General features: G+C 46.6%; 1 pseudogene; it reads left to right on the forward strand.

The window, feature by feature from the left end:
- Nucleotides 1-1,131: 1,131 nt before the first annotated feature.
- On the forward strand, nucleotides 1,132-13,678 carry LOC136492411 (receptor-like serine/threonine-protein kinase SD1-8; annotated as a pseudogene).
- The last annotated feature ends 2,735 nt before the right edge of the window (nucleotides 13,679-16,413 follow it).

Genomic DNA, 16,413 nt, shown 5'->3' on the forward strand with positions numbered 1-16,413 from the left:
ACTTGTTCTTAATTTTAAAATATCCTTGTCCTTAAATACGAGACAACCTACCATCTTAACTTCAAAAACTGGATAAACTAAATGTCAACATCCAATGTCGTTTGACAAAAAAAATAAAAAAAAACAAATTTCAAAATCTGATAACTTAAAAATAAATATGTGGGCCTCTAAATAATCTTAGATAAAAAAAATGTCAACAACAGAGTTACATATCATATTAAGAGCTACAACTTTGGTATATACTATCTCAATATCCTACGTCATTTGAAAATTTCAAATTTTGAATTTTAAATTCTAATAATTTAGAACAAATATTTGATCCTATAAAAGATCTCAAATAAAAATGTTTTTAACTATAAAGTTGTAGATTGCATCAAGCTCTACAATGTTTACATAAAATTTGTATTCATCTGGCTTAATACACAAAAACAACTTGAAATTAGCTATATGGACCCCACTGCCACGCCAGCAAAACTACCAAGGAAATCACTTTAAAATGGTCAAGGGAGGTATTTTACTCGATTTTAAAAGTTAAAGGGATAAGTGGTCTGATATTTAATTTTGAGGAAAATTTTAAAATTCTACGATAAGTTTATGGAGACAACAGGACATTACTCTAGTAATAATCACCGGTGATGGTGAGCTTCTTCGTGGATAGGTCACCACGTCTCTCAAAAACAACTAGAAAATATGAAAAATAAGAAATACCAACCACGGAAGTTGACTTTCATCCAATTCATCCTATTTATCTCAATCACTGATCTAGTTTATGTTATTTTGAACGGGCGTATAGCATACAAATGCAGAATATAAACAAACAGGTTACCTACAAAGAACTGCAAGTAGGCCGGCAGCGAAAATGTAAGTGTCATTTATAAATTGTAATATAAAAAAATGCAGGGTCTTCTTCTCTTACGCAATATGCTAGAAATCAAACATGACAAAGTCAAACTTTGACCTAGCTGATGTCTTCCGGATTGAGTAAAGTGCGTACTTACTTTCTGTAATTCTGTTCGTACAAACATTAACAAAATTGAAAAAAAAATTGAAAACATGCATGCATGTTTCGAGGTCTCCTCCCTTATCAACGCTGGACGCGCAAGGGCTAAACCCAAATCCCCAATCATGGTCATGGATACAATATTCATCCACCTTCTCCTCCTCTCGTTTATGCTACTTTGTCCCATAGCCATCGCCGCCGCCGTGTCTGACACGCTCGGCAAGGGCCGCAACATCACCGACGGCGAGACGCTCGTCTCAGCCGACGGGACATTCACCTTGGGATTCTTCTCTCCCGGGCCGGGGCGTCAACCAAGAGATACCTCGGCATCTGGTTCTTGGCGTCCAGTGTCGCCGTCTGCTGGGTGGCAAACGGCGACCGCCCTGTGAACGACAACTCCGGCGTTCTGGTCGTCAGAGACACGGGAAGCCTTGTGCTGCTAGATGGCTCTGGCCAGGTCACATGGTCGTCGAACTCCACCAGCTCATCGTCATCGGCCGAGGCGCAGCTCCTCAACTCCGGCAACCTCGTCGTCCGCGACGGAGGCAGCAGCAGCAGCAGCGCCATCCTGTGGCAGTCGTTCGATCACCCGTCGAACACCTTGCTGTCCGGCATGAAGCTGGGCAAGAACAAGTGGACCGGCGCCGAGTGGTACCTCACGTCGTGGCGCTCAGCCGACGACCCGTCGCCGGGTGCCTACCGCCGCGCGCTAGACACCAGCGGGCTGCCCGAGCTTGTCGTGTGGCAGGGCAACGTCAGGACCTACCGCACTGGCCCGTGGAACGGCCGTTGGTTCAGCGGCGTCCCGGAGGCGTCGGCGTACAGGAATTTGATCTGGTACCAGGTGACGACAAGCCCGGCGGAGATATCCTACGGCTACACCTCCAACCCCGGCGCCGCATTGACTCGTGTCGTGCTCACCGACACCGGCATGGCCAAGCGCCTGGTGTGGGACGCGGGCGCCCGGACGTGGCAGACCTTCCAGGGGCCAAGAGACCCAACTTTTTTTTTATTTTTTTAGTTCTTTTTTTGAAAAAATTTCACAAGTATGCCCCTGAAGGTATGATTTTAAAATATGTACCTTTATCTCGACGCCATCGTTGCTGGCGCCGAGCTTATACTTCTCGACGCCATCATTGCTGACGTCGAGATCTTGGGCTCGACGCAGACGTGGCGGTGACTTGATAGGCAGCTCGGCGCCGTAGATCCTGGCGCCGAGCTTAGCGTCAATATCTATGGCGCCGATGTGGTGTTTTAACCCAGCCCCCAACCTTCCTGCCCAAGTCTTCTTCCTCTTCTTTCTCCTCCCTCTCGGGTTTTTTCTCTTCCTACTTCACCCTACCTCACAAATCGGCACGTTGGACCTTGGAAACTTTGATTTGGTCCGTAGATCTTCGAGAGCAAGGTATCCTCGCTCCCCTCCTAGTTTTTTTTTTCGCATCGATTTGGTATATATTAGTCGAATTTTTCAACCTAAGAATCGTCATTACTTAGGGTTTCATGCAATTTTTAATATTTGTATTATACAACTGTAGGATGCCAAGACGTGGAAAAGCTAGCAAACCAAGGTAACCTCAGTGTATGTTGTTATGTTATGGGTTCATTGTTGTGCATCAAATGAGAAACCCTAGGTTTATGGTTTAATGTTAATTGCTTTCGGTTTTTAGGACGAAATTGGTTGAATTGTAGTTATGGCCGGATGACTGGAAATACCTTCGACCCATTGCCTCTGCCTAGTGGTGTTCCAGTGCCCATGTGCTTTTGCGGCGATCCTTGCAAGGTAGCCAAGTCCGATGAAGAGAACACATATAGGCAGAGGTATTGGATGTGTTCCAATTTTGCGTTTGAGCCTACACTTCGTCAGCGCCGCATTAACAAGATGGTGAGGAATTGATATTTGTGTCATATGACATCTTGCATGATTTTTTTGTTTTGTAATAATTGCATTTTTTGCAGACCCCTCTACCGCTCTGATTTTGAGCAGTGGATCGACACTGAGATCAAGCCTGAAGACAAGGAATTGATGCAGAAGTTGTTGTGGTGAAAGGTAGAGGACAAGGAGATGATGGAGAAGAGACGCGGAGAAAAGGCTGCAAAAAAGGAGCACAAGGAAGAGGAGGAAAGGAGGTGTGTTGCTGCGTACTGGGAGGAGAGGGAGAAGAAGCTTGAGCGTGGACGCCGAGCGAAAGCAGTGATAGAGGAGAATCCCGATGCCCCGAGGAAGGAAAAGTGGCCTCGTTGCACTCAGTAGTCTCGATGACTTGCTAGTTCTATGGTTTATTCATGAACAATGTTGTCTACTGTCGGCACGTACTTCTAGTATTATTGTATTGTTTAATATGACATAGTATTGGACTTTTCATTATGTGGTTGTTTTCATTATTTGTGGTCATAATATTCAGCTTAATATTGTGGACGTAGTAAAATATGATCACGTGCTGCAAACACAACCTAACGAAGTAGGACATTATATAATTCAACACACAAAACACATGAAATGGCATATGAGAACATATATCGAACTAGGGTACAGAGTTCCTTAGACTAAACCTAACATGCCTTGGGTAATTAAACCAAACAACAAATACATGGATATGCCAAGTGAATAAGATAGGGTCGTTCTAGTAGTGTGGCCACATAGCAAATTATGTTGCACCTTCTCCATAGTAGCCTTCCATTGTTGGTGGTGGTGGTGGCGGGGGTGACGGCGGAGGCCCTTGTTCTTGTGGTTAGGGTAGGTGCAATATGGATCATTGCAGAGTGCCTCCTGTGAATCGGCACCATTGTTGTTGTCGTCATGTTCGTCGTCCTTGTAACCGCTGCTAACTTCCCTTTCTAGATCGAAGATACGGTCCTACAGGTAGTAGATGTACTCCGCATGCAGATAAATAGATCGAGGATCGATCCACCTAGTGAACCCACAATTTTCTTCGACCAAGAAAGACTGCAATAAGTATGTCATGTAAGTTGTATAGAAGAGGAATATATTGAAGAAACAAATAGTAATAGCAATTATCATGCTCGCAGGCATTTGAAGAAACGACGACCTCCATCTATTCCCTCGGTGAACATCTGCACTAGGCAGTCCTCACTATGCATGCATTTTGGCCACTCTTCTTTCCATTCGTCGTATCCTCTCAGTGGTGTCTCTTTGGTGAAATCACTTTTGCTCTCAACTGAAAACCTCTCATAAAGAGCTTCCTCAAAGAAATCGGGACCAAGAGAACCCTCCCACACAATGGTAGTTTCCTTCCCCTTTCCTCTTTCTCTGGACGACCCTCCAGACATTGGTACTGCAACGAAAGAAAATACTAAGGAGTGCTCTTCTTCCTTGTTGTGTGTGTGAATGAGAGAGAGTGAGGGGTTATTTATAGGTTGAGAGTAGGAATGGAGGCCTCTCAATGTGCCATGTCAGTGATCCGTGTGCCTCTTCACCTCAGCCCTTGGATCAAACAGTCATAAGATGGATGGTGGAGATGGAGTGGAGTTGTGCTTCCTTGCATGCCTTCCTATCTTGAGCAAACCGCCATTCCTCTGTACAATTCTTCCAGAATACACATGCCACGGAGGTTGGAGAGGCGGTAAGAAGCACCTAGTCAAGGTTGGGCCCAAGGCGAGCCTGTATGGGGGTGAGCGACCCCAGGGGTCGGTCGACCCTAGAGACACCATCCTATAGGTGTACTATGTAAGTGAAGTGATATATCACTGCTGTCATCGTACTCCTCGTCCTTATAACTAAAAAGTTTATTTTCATTGTCTGAAAAGCCTAGATTCGTTCGCTGTTACTGAAAAGCCTAGATACTATAGGTGTACTATGTAAGTGAAGTGATAAATCACTGTTGTCATTGTACTCCTCGTCGTTGTAACTGAAAAGTCTATTTTCATTGTCTGAAAAGCCTAGATTCGTTCACTGCTACTGAAAAGCCTAGATTCATCTACAAAGCATCAGTACAATACGATTGGACTATACACATTCTAATGAATTTACATTTAATCTGTGTACTACATTTGTGCCTTTTTAGCAGTGCAGTATAATTAATGATTCACGGAAAAAATTCGCAAGAGTTTCCCTTATTTTAGGAGCGTCCTAGAGCTGAGAGGGGCCAAGCTCCTCGTGCCATTGGTCCACGTCGACGTCGTCCTCGTCCTCGTCCTCGTCCTCATTCCCCTGTAGCTGCTTGGCTAGAGGAACCTAATCCTCCTCTGTCTATGGAAGGAACGTACACATCTTGTGTCGTGTCTGTCCTGTAACCACAACGAGCAGCCGCACGGTGTAGCCGACGTGACAGCCTATGTTGTATAAAATTATGTTAACTGAAAGAATTTAACATATTAATAATATGTTTGAAAGAATATTTTGAATCTTACGTCTAGGAAGCTACGCATGTCGTCGTCCCTGACTCTCGGACGAAAGCACTCAATGTCTTCAATGGAGCATTTGAGGGTATTTTTGTGCAACAAAGTTCTCAGTAATAATACTTTTGAACAAATAGGAACATGTTTTGTTTTCTTTTGTACAAGAATCTAACATATTATAAGGATGCTACGGCTCGAAGGTGGCACTAACTAAAATAGATATCTCTAACACATAATGTATTGGTATGCAACTTAACGTAGAAAATAAGGCAATTGACTTACCACTCTGTCCAAGATTGGTCCTGCCTCCACCTGCCTTCCTGCACGAGTAGATTGCTCGTACGCCGTGTCTTCATCGTCGGAGGACTCGATGTCGACGTAGTCATCTTCTGTCCATTGTAGCCTTAGCCTACAACATGTCGCACGTTGGTACCAAGCTTGGTACCGCCTGAACTCACGGTTCGTGTGCGGCTCGTTGTTCTCATCCACGTTGTCGTGCATCTCCTCCCATTGCTCAATGTAGTACTGGTGGTGCTTCTCCTAGTCAAAAATCTTTCTGTTTTTCTGACGATCCAACTTGCACGTATGTCATCGTTACTTGAATCCATGTACATGTCATCATATTAATGGAAATAGACCATCACGAGACATTTGAAATAGCAAAACACTTACTTGTGTAAGTCAACGCCAGTCGAGAACGGAGCCATTGGCCAAAGCTGTCTCACTCCAAATTGGTGTGCAACTCTATCTGGCAGGTGGAACTCGACAGCATAGAAATATATTATAGGGCACCTCATCCTATAGAAGTCATCGTCGAACCCACACATGTTGCTCAAATGAAAAGGAAGTGCCCCCTCTCCATCGTATGGCTCCCACGACACCTGCAACATGTTCAAACAAGATGTTAGATGGTATACTAAACCATTTTAAACCAGCATGGGAAATAAAATTTACTTACACTAGACGCCGTGAGCCTGTCTAGCTCATTCATGTACTCAATGTACGCCCGTTGTAACCTTGCGTGCGGAACCCTAACCTGGTCCCAAAGGTACGCCCACGTCAGCTACCGACGTGGAGGCTGACCTAGGAACCACTCACGAGGAGCCAGAACCTCGGGACGGCCAACTGGTAGACGAGCCCACATCCGCAACTGAAGCAGGTACACGCATCCACCAAGTGACGCTGTGGACGAAGTCCGATGACACCCCTCGCACAACTACCGGTAAAGAAAACCCAAGACTATAGAGCCCCGGCTGTACTGACCCGCCTGGTCCCAGTCACTGAGGCAGTGGACCCACATCCACGACGCAGTGTCACCCGGGGCGTCGAGGAAGAGAACGTAGGCAAACAGGTGTAGGATCCACATCCTACAGTAGTACCCAACTGTCTCCTCATCTGCCTCCTCGGGGCACTATGCGAACTCTTGCTGAAGCCAGGAGATTAGAACTCTAGAAGTGCGAGCCCCTTGCTCGCCAACCTCATGCCCAAGGAAGGCCTCTACTCGTGCTCTCCAGTCTTCAGACCTGCACTGCTCGGTGACTGCGTTGCCGTGAATCATTAGGCCTAGCATCTTCTGACAGTCCTGGAGCGTGACTATCATCTCTCCGAAAGGTAGGTGGAAGCTGTGAGTCTCTGGCCGCCACCTACATTTTAGACAAAGCAAGATTACATGTCAAAAAGGAAAGCGCATGAACAAATGGCCATGAATGGAGGCAATGATTGAAGATAATACATGTCAACCAACACAATTATGGCCGCTAGGTTGAACTTGGGCAACCCACGATGAACCTGAAAAGAGATGACATCCAGGCCAGCTCTTTGTAGGAAAGGTGTGTACCTATCATCATACTGCATGTCCAAGAACCCATTATGGGTTCTAGGACGAAGGAGCGAAAGGTCCTGCATGGAATAAAGCATAGTCTCCTGTTACTTCATGGACACATGTACGCTCACAAAAATTTGAACAAAACATATAGATTATTACCTGCCCCTCCGCCATGAGACGTCCTTGGTGGGTCGCCTCGTACGTCGGGTCGAGCAGGTGGAATTGCGCCATCCTACAAAAAAGTCAATGAATTAGAAATTCAATATACAATGAAATATGAACTTAGAAATGTACAAGTAATTGACACAATTACATGCATAAATTGAGACATGCATAATTAATTAAATGAATACGATAAATATGAAATAATGAAAACAACCAATAGTCGCACCTCACTAATCTGACAATGGCAACTGCGTGAATTGTGGCCAAGTCTACCACACTTGCCGCACTCGTACTTCTCGGGGTCAGTAAGAAATGGGGTTCCTCTCCCACGCCTCGTTCTTCCGGGTATCTGATCCATAACCATCATGTGCCTCGTCTTCTTCCTTGATCCACGCTTGTTCCAACGGTAAGCTGGATCCGCAATGTACTTTGGCCCATCATATGGAGGCCACTCTCCAGGGTCCCGAAAAGGCACGAAGCGGGGGCTCCATGTGTGCACAAGCATGTCAACACTAAACTCGTGAGGTATCCTGCTCTCGATATTATAGTTGTGATGCCTAGCTGCTGCCACCAAATAAGAACATAGAAAGTCGTACTGCCTTGGTTTACCATAAGTGCATTTGAAATTTTGGAGGATAACCACATGCATCCTCGACTCTCGGACCTCACCGTCGGACGTTGTACCGCCCCTATGCTCGACCTAATAAGTCCCTATGGCGTGGTCAAAGCATGTAACCTCATGTGTGCCAGCCCTTTCATTTGCCTTCTCTAGGTGTGCCTTTGGTTTCAGAGCCCATATCTCTCCATCACTCTGCAACTTCAATGCATGGGCGTGTCTATCGTTGAACTAGGCAACAAGCTTGTAGAAGGTGAATTGAACGATTGCATTCATGGGCATACCACGTATCCCCAATAGCAACTTATTGAATGACTCCACCATGTTGCTGCACTAAAACTCGTACCTCCATCCACCGGCGTTGTGAGCTCTTGTCCATTTCTCCAAATCCCTCATCAAACAAGTGAGCCATTGTCTACCTTCTACATTTGATGCGATACTGACCTGCTCCAACTTTTTCTAAAAGTACTTGTCCTCAAGCTATTGAGCAGCCTCCTGGAACAGATCAAAGTTATCCTTCACACCATCCTTCCAGAGTAGATTCTCGGTAAGGTGCCGAGTACACCAACAATGGTGCAAAAGTGCATACCCCTCTATCTGCTCTCCTATGGCATTAAGTATGCCCTGGTGCCTATTAGATATGATGCCAACCTCCCTGCCAGACCCAACCACATGTATCCAGACTAGCCTCAAGAACCATCCCAAACTATCATTGTTCTCCTTCTCAACCAAAGCAAATGCCAGAGGAACCAACTTGTTGTTCGCGTCATAGGATATGGCTATAAGAAGTGTGCCTTAGTATTTGCCAATCAAGAATGTACCATCAATGGAGAAGACGGGATGACAGTGCCTAAAGGCCTCGACACACTGAGGGAAGCACCAGAAAGCACGGAAGAATATCTGCCTCCTATCCTTCCATGCATTTGGTTTTGGGATATACTCATAATGCGTGTCTGGATTCACCGCTTTGATTGCATTGAAAAGTACTGGCAGCTGCTCATACCCATCATCTCAGTCCCCATATATCATCTTCCACGCTCGCTGCTTAGCCCTCCAAGCTTTACCATAAGTTATCACATAACCTCCATACAACGCCTCAACGGTCCTGATAATTGTCCTAACCTTCATGTTAGGTTCTCCCTGTAATATTCCCATCAACCGCTTGGCAATAAGGGTAGATGTCAACTGCTAATGCTTCAGTGTCATCTCATGGTTAGCATAATTGTGTGGCCCGACAACTTTTGTGATCTTCCACTTTCCGGTGACCTTTTGCTTCCTTGCACAAACACTCCATGGGCAGCGTTCCTTGTCACACACAACTGTGTAGCGGCGCTCCGCATATGAATGCAAGACCTTGTAAGGTCTCTTTCGTATCACTACAAATGCCTGCGACCACCTCTTCAATGTAGGGAGGTCCTTGAATACCCTCCCATTCTCAATTACCATGTTAGGGCCGGTCTCAGGAGCTTCTAGGAGCTCATCATCATGTCCTTCTACACACGCCTGATCGGAATGAGCAAGATTGCTGAACTCGTGAACTCTTAGATCACGGCGATCGGGAAAGATACGCCTCAGCATCTCAACATCACTCTATGTCAGCTCTCCAACAGGGCGATCATCATCAGAATCAAGAGCCCTTGCCATTTCATATGGCTCCGAATCATTCATAATTTCAACACTATTGGAGTCACGGAATCCATCTCCACAGTGCACTTGCGCAGCAACAGGGGGCACATCCACATTTTTAGAAATGTCTCCTGCAACATAAGTAGAGAAATGAGGAAAGAATGAAAAAATGAATGTAAGAAAGGGGATAAGCTTCCAATAACCATGCGGTTAAGACACTTACTCGGATGATTCTGTGTCAAAGGGATCTCAGGAGGAGGATCTACCACAACAACATGAGTCTGACAAGCATCTCCAACTACCTCATTGGGGGTAGATTGAGCATCGGGAACCGTAGGTGCAACCTCCACATCTATATCAGGTTCCGGGACAGGAGGGTCAAAGTGTGCCTGCTAACCCGTTGGCGGGGAAAACCCACGAGGGATGGGATCAACTAACACACAACGCACAACCACGTCCAAACATTGCAGCTGACTCTTCATAGCCGATCTCACATAGTTCTCCCACTGATCCGCACACCCAATTGGGATCATTCGCCTGAGGATGTTGGGAGGAGAACCTAGGTGCTGTACACCCTCAACTGCAATGCCATCATCATCTCCAAGGCAATGCAGCTCCTCCTGAGCCCTTGCAACCATCTCACTAAATGAAGGCCTATCATTGAATAGCACAGGCACACTTTGCATGTCAACAAACTCAACATATCCATAGCGATCGTATTCAACGGTGCCTCCATGATATATGGTCACTAGGTTGTCCATCTAGTTCAAACACATAACGAAACACATGTCCTTTAGTCCAAATTAGATGATAGATAGTACCTAACAAGTACTTTCTAACTACAAACTAAGTAAATAAGATAATAACTACATATATAGATACAGTGTACTCACTAAATTGCTAGATCCTATTTAGTTAACTAAATATATAACTATCTATCTAAGTAGCTATCTAACTATATGTATATACCTATGTATCTATGTTTCTATTCATCTACATATCTATCTCACAAGATCACTAACTAAATCAACTAGCTGAGTCATTACATTAACTAGTAAATAACAAATGTCAAAACTACTACACTACAATCAAAGCTAACTAAGTACGTACATTGCAAATTCACAATTTTTACCAGTCCGATGACGGAGTCGCGGACGTCGACGGAGTCGCAGCGGACGTCGGGCGTGGGTGAGGCCGACGAGCCGGGCCGACGGTGGCGCGCGGCGGGCGCAGGCGGCACGTCTGGCGAGGCGAGGGCGCGGCGTGGAGACCGGCACGTCACGGGCGCGGGCGCGGTGTCCGCCGCGGCCGCGGCCGAGGGCACGGGGAAGGGCGCGGCCGCGGCCAAGGGCGCGGGGAAGGGCGCAGGCGGCCGGGGACGGGAGAGGGCGCGGGCGGCGGCGACCGTGCGCTGCTCGGGCGGGAGCTGACGGTGCGAGAGAAAGGGACAGGAAAAGAGAAAGGATTGGGGCCATACGTAAGTTAGGCTTGGCGCCAGTAACCACGACGCCGAGCTCTCCGCCAAGATCTACGGCGTCGAGCTGCCTGCCAAATCACCGCCATGTCAGCGTCGAGCCCAAGAGCTTGGCGCCAGGGACGCTGGCGCCGAGACGTGTAAGCCGAGCTAAGGATTCAGATTTTGAAATTTTACCTCTAGGGACATATTTGTGAAAAAAATCAAAAAATGGCTAAAAAATAAAAAATCAGGGGATGGCGCTCCGCGCAACGAGCCCGGCACAGCGGGCGAGGCCGGGCGCGGGCGCGGGCGCGGGCGCGGGCGCGGTGGCCGCCGAGGGCGCGGGCAGCCGGGGGCGGGCGGGCGAGGGCACGGGCGGCGGCGGCGCGCTGATTCGGGGGGCGAGAGAGAGAGGAAGAGGGAAAGAAAGGGAGGGCCCCGAAGATAGGCTTGGCGCCAATAACCACAGCGCCAAGTTCGGCGCCAAGATCTACGGCGCCGAGCTGCCTGTCAAGTCACCGTCATGTCTGCGTCGAGCCCAAGACCTCGGCGCCAGCAACGATGACGCCGAGCTAAGGGTCTAGATTTTGAAATCATACCTCCAGAGGCATATTTGTGAAATTTTTTAAAAAAAGGGCTAAAATATAAAAAAATCAGCCAAGAGACGTGTGCGACGCCTACGGCAATTGGCAAGTGCGGGGCGTTCGGGCTGTGCGACGCCGGCGCGGCGTCGACGTCGTTCTGCAGCTGCCTCACGGGGCTCAGCCCCGCGTCGCCGCCGGCGTGGTCCTTGAGGGATACCTCGGGCGGATGCAAGCGGAACGTGAAGCTGGACTGTACCAGTAATGGGAGTGGCACGACGACGACGACGACGGACGGTTTCCTGTTGGTGCACGGAGTGAAGCTACCAGACACGCACAACGCGACGGTGGACATGAGCATCACGGTGGAGGATTGCATGGCGAGGTGCCTCGCCAACTGCTCGTGCTTGGCCTACGCCGCCGCAGATATCCGCGATGGCGACGTCCTCAGCGGCTGCGTGATGTGGACGGATGATATCATCGACCTTCGATACGTGGACAAAGGGCAAGATCTCTACCTGAGGCTGGCCAAGTCTGAGCTCCCGCCGGCGCCCTCGCCACGGCGGCGGCCATTTCCTACTGCACCAGTTGTCGGTGCATCCGCAGCCGCCGTCCCTGCCGTGATTCTTACTGTTTTGTTGGTCTTAACTGTGCTTAGGAGGCGCCGGCAACCTATAATCCCAGGTAAAATTACTGACCCAATTGTTTGTTTTAACTTTGAACATTTTAAAATTACCAAAAGAGGGCGACACACCATGCTAACATATGTGTTGACTGTTGAGTTTTCCAGCTGTTCAGAGTGTCCCTTCTACTGAACTACGCAGACCTCCGTCAGTCGCTTCCGCTGGACAGCCTAGTCCTGTTCTCAACGTGTCTTCTGCTGAATTGTCTGCTTTGAGGAGGGCTACAAATGATTTCTCTGTAGACAATGTCATTGGCCGTGGAGGATTCAGCGCCGTATTTGAGGTCCGTGTTAGTATATGTTATCAAGCGCTATAATGACATATAGTAGAATACTTAGTAGTATGTAGTATATAGTTATATACTAGTATCGTTACTGAAGTGATAAATTAAGATAAATAATCGAAGCATAGGCATAGTTACGGTTTTCATCTTGAAGGAACTCTAAAAAGGTTTTCATCTTGACTGCATGTAGGTGTATTTCATAGTCACATCTCATTTGGACTAGAATTAGTATATTTTACCGTTCAACGTGCACAGCTAACATAATTGTGCAATTGCCAGGGGATTTTAACTGATGGTAGAAAGGTTGCAGTAAAGAGCCTCACACGATCTTATCTTACCGATGAAGGTGGTGAGACTTTCATGAGACAAGTGGAAGTGATGTCAAAGCTCAAGCATGACAATCTTGCTCGTCTCCTTGCTTATTGCAAGGATGGAAATGAGCGGATACTAGTCTATGAGTACATGGAGAACAGGAGCTTGAACATATACATATTCGGTACTTGCATGATTTATAATGCACAGATTATTGATATCTGTATAAATGCATGATCACAATGTTCTGATACTTCAAAGTGCTGATCTGCTCTCTGCATCACTGACAGCAAGAGATCCCAAGCACCGTGCTTTGTTGAATTGGAAGCGAAGGCTGGAGATAATTGTAGGGGTCGCCAAAGGCGTTGCTTATCTGCATGGACAGGAAGTGATACACAGGGATCTGAAACCATCCAATATACTTTTGGATGAAAGTTGGAGAGCTAAGATTGCAGATTTTGACACCGCAAAAGTGTTCGTCGACGACCAGACAAATCCGACACTAGTACAGACAGAGTATGACGACGGAAACTTGACCCCCTCGTCTACCTGTTTCAATTCAAGTGCAGTAGAATCAATAGGTAACATAACATGCATATAACATCAGTTAACTTGCTAGAATCAGTAGTTGCTTCCTAAGCATTTCGTTTTTTTTTCAAGTAGTTCAAATTTTCATACTAAACTGCAAGATAGGATTGATCCTAGCATAGTAAACGGAGACACGGCGTCCTGGAACCAGGCTACCTTGGCCAACGCCTCCATCCATCTCACGTAGACGACGAAGCAAGCCCAGGTGGGACCTGGCGCAGAAAGCGCGCCAAACAGCAACCCCTGCACGCGGTTGCCAATTTCTGATCTCAGACTTGGATCCCATCACCGTATTGGTTAGTCATTACTGCTACACGATTGGTAGCATTGCACAGTTGCAGTTGCAGTTAGAAAACGATAGGCAATATAAATGACGAAAAACACTTGATTAAACACATGGGACATAAGATTTTAACATGAAAAACCCATCAGCCAGCAAATCTTTACTATATCGGGTGAGGTTACAAACGTCGGAGATTTAAAACTTTTCTTATCCCAAGACGACGACTTACAGGAAGTATATATAGAGATGGAAAAACCCTAATAGGCGACGGATTCTACGTGCACGCGTCGCCAGCTACGCCAGGGACTCCTCGGTGCTCGCATTCTACGTGCACGCGTCGCCAGCTACGCCGGGGACTCCTCGGTGCTCGGATTCTACTTCGCTTCGGCCCAAGCCTCCCGGCGACGGGCCTCGCTTCGCTCGGAGCTCAACAGTTGCAACAGCAAATCAGCGGTTCTTTTCCGTTTACATGCATGTCAGTCAATCATCGACTTGTTTGCAAGTCTGCAGCGATTTCAAAAAAAAACGTTCCATTTGCACTCTCTTGTGTCAGTGTGATGGATGGAAGTCAAGAAAGCAAATCAGTGACTGACTTATGGCCACATGCAAATAAGCCCAAAAGAAGTGTCGGCTATACGTGCCAAGGCACGGTCGGTCATGAAAAACAAAAGAAGTGTTGGCCGGGCCACGGTTTACCCACCACTCCACCAGCATCCATTTTTACTACCGGACAAGAGTAGCCGCAATGTTACGGTCCATCGACATCCATTTAAGTTTGCTCAAAACAAAAACTACCGTACAAGTGCATCCGAAGTGTGGTAAAAATGTTGCTGGATATTAAAGAGAAATTTACAGCACCGATTTTGCCACTACTACACTCCAACAAATGTTCATATTACATGGATGTTCAAGGTATAAAATATTATTCAACCTAGCTAAGTTAGATAACGCCATACGCCACTGAATATATGTTCCGTTTAAACTAAGTCACGCTTTAATATTCTTCTAAATATTCTCCGATCTTCATATATCACCATGATGTTTCTCCGAGCTGTTTTCTCCATGTTTGTTCTCCAAACGATTTTCTTTCATGTATACCATCTTAAAAGATGGCATACGACTAAGTCTAAGGCAAATCCTCGAACAGTCATGTTGACGCTCGGATGTCACCAGAGACGGCCCTGTCTCCGGCTTCTCCCTACATGTGCACGAGCGTCTGCCCTCTGTGTTACGGGTGGTCGGCAGCGGCTCCTTGACGACACTTTGTTCTTCCTACACGCAAACGGGCCCCACGCTCCACGTTATGGTTAACATGCTAGTTATGACTGGAGACTCAGCTACACAATAATTGGTCGGACGATTTATATTAAATATAAACACATCTTCAGAATAACACTAATTATTCACACCAACTGATCGCCGAGGTGCATACGCTATTTCGTCACCATTGCTGATTCGTCTCCGGAGTTCATATATTTTATTTTACATCATGTAATACTCGTTCTACATATTTGTATTGTAGGATCATCGTTCAGGTGGTCAGACCACCTGGTGCTCGGACTTCTCCGCCGATCAACTGGTCGGACCGCTAGGTTTATGGACTTCGTCGCCGACCAGTTGATCAAACTATTCGCCGGTCACTTCTACTCAATGCTCACTTTGCCGCCGACCAGTTGGTTGGACTGCTCATCGCATGGGCTTCATCGCCAGCTACGCCGGAGACTCCTCGGTGCTCGGATTCTACGTGCATGCGTCGCCAGCTACGCCGGGGACTCCTTGGTGCTCGGATTCTACTTCGCTTCGGCCCAAGCCTCCCGGCGACGGGTCTCGCTTCGCTCCGTCAAAAGTTAGCCTTTATCTTGTACATAACTGAATTTTAATCACAACTCAACAGTTGCAACAGCAAATCAGCCGTTCTTTTCCCGTTTACATGCATGTCAGTCAATCATCGACTTGTTTGCAAGTCTGCAGCGATGTCAATACAAAAAAAAAAAAAAAACGTTCCATTTGCACTCTCTTGTGTCAGTGTGATGGATGGAAGTCAAGAAAGCAAATCAGTGACTGACTTATGGCCACATGCAAATAAGCCCAAAAGATGTGTCGGCTATACGTGCCAAGGCACGGTCGGTCATGAAAAACAAAAGAAGTGTTGGCCAGGCCACGGTTTACCCACCCACTCCACCAGCATCCATTTTTACTACCGGACAAGAGTAGCCGCAATGTTACGGTCCATCGACATCCATTTAAGTTTGCTCAAAACAAAAACTACCGTACAAGTGCATCCGAAGTGTGGTAAAAATGTTGCTGGATATTAAAGAGAAATTTACAGCACCGATTTTGCCACTACTACACTCCAACAAATGTTCATATTACAAGAATGTTCAAGGTATAAAATATTATTCAACCTAGCTAAGTTAGATAACGCCATACGCCACTGAATATATGTTCCGTTTAAAGCTAAGTCACGCTTTAATATTCTTCTAAATATTCTTCAATCTTCATATATTGCCATGATGTTTCTCCGAGCTGTTTTCTCCATGTTTGTTCTCCAAACAATTTTCTTTCATGTATACCATCTTAAAGATGGCATACAACTAAGTTTAAGGCAAATCCCCAAACAGTTATGTTGACGCTCGGAT

This window comes from Miscanthus floridulus, chromosome 11, assembly GCF_019320115.1.
Source record: "Miscanthus floridulus cultivar M001 chromosome 11, ASM1932011v1, whole genome shotgun sequence".
NCBI lineage: Eukaryota > Viridiplantae > Streptophyta > Magnoliopsida > Poales > Poaceae > Miscanthus > Miscanthus floridulus.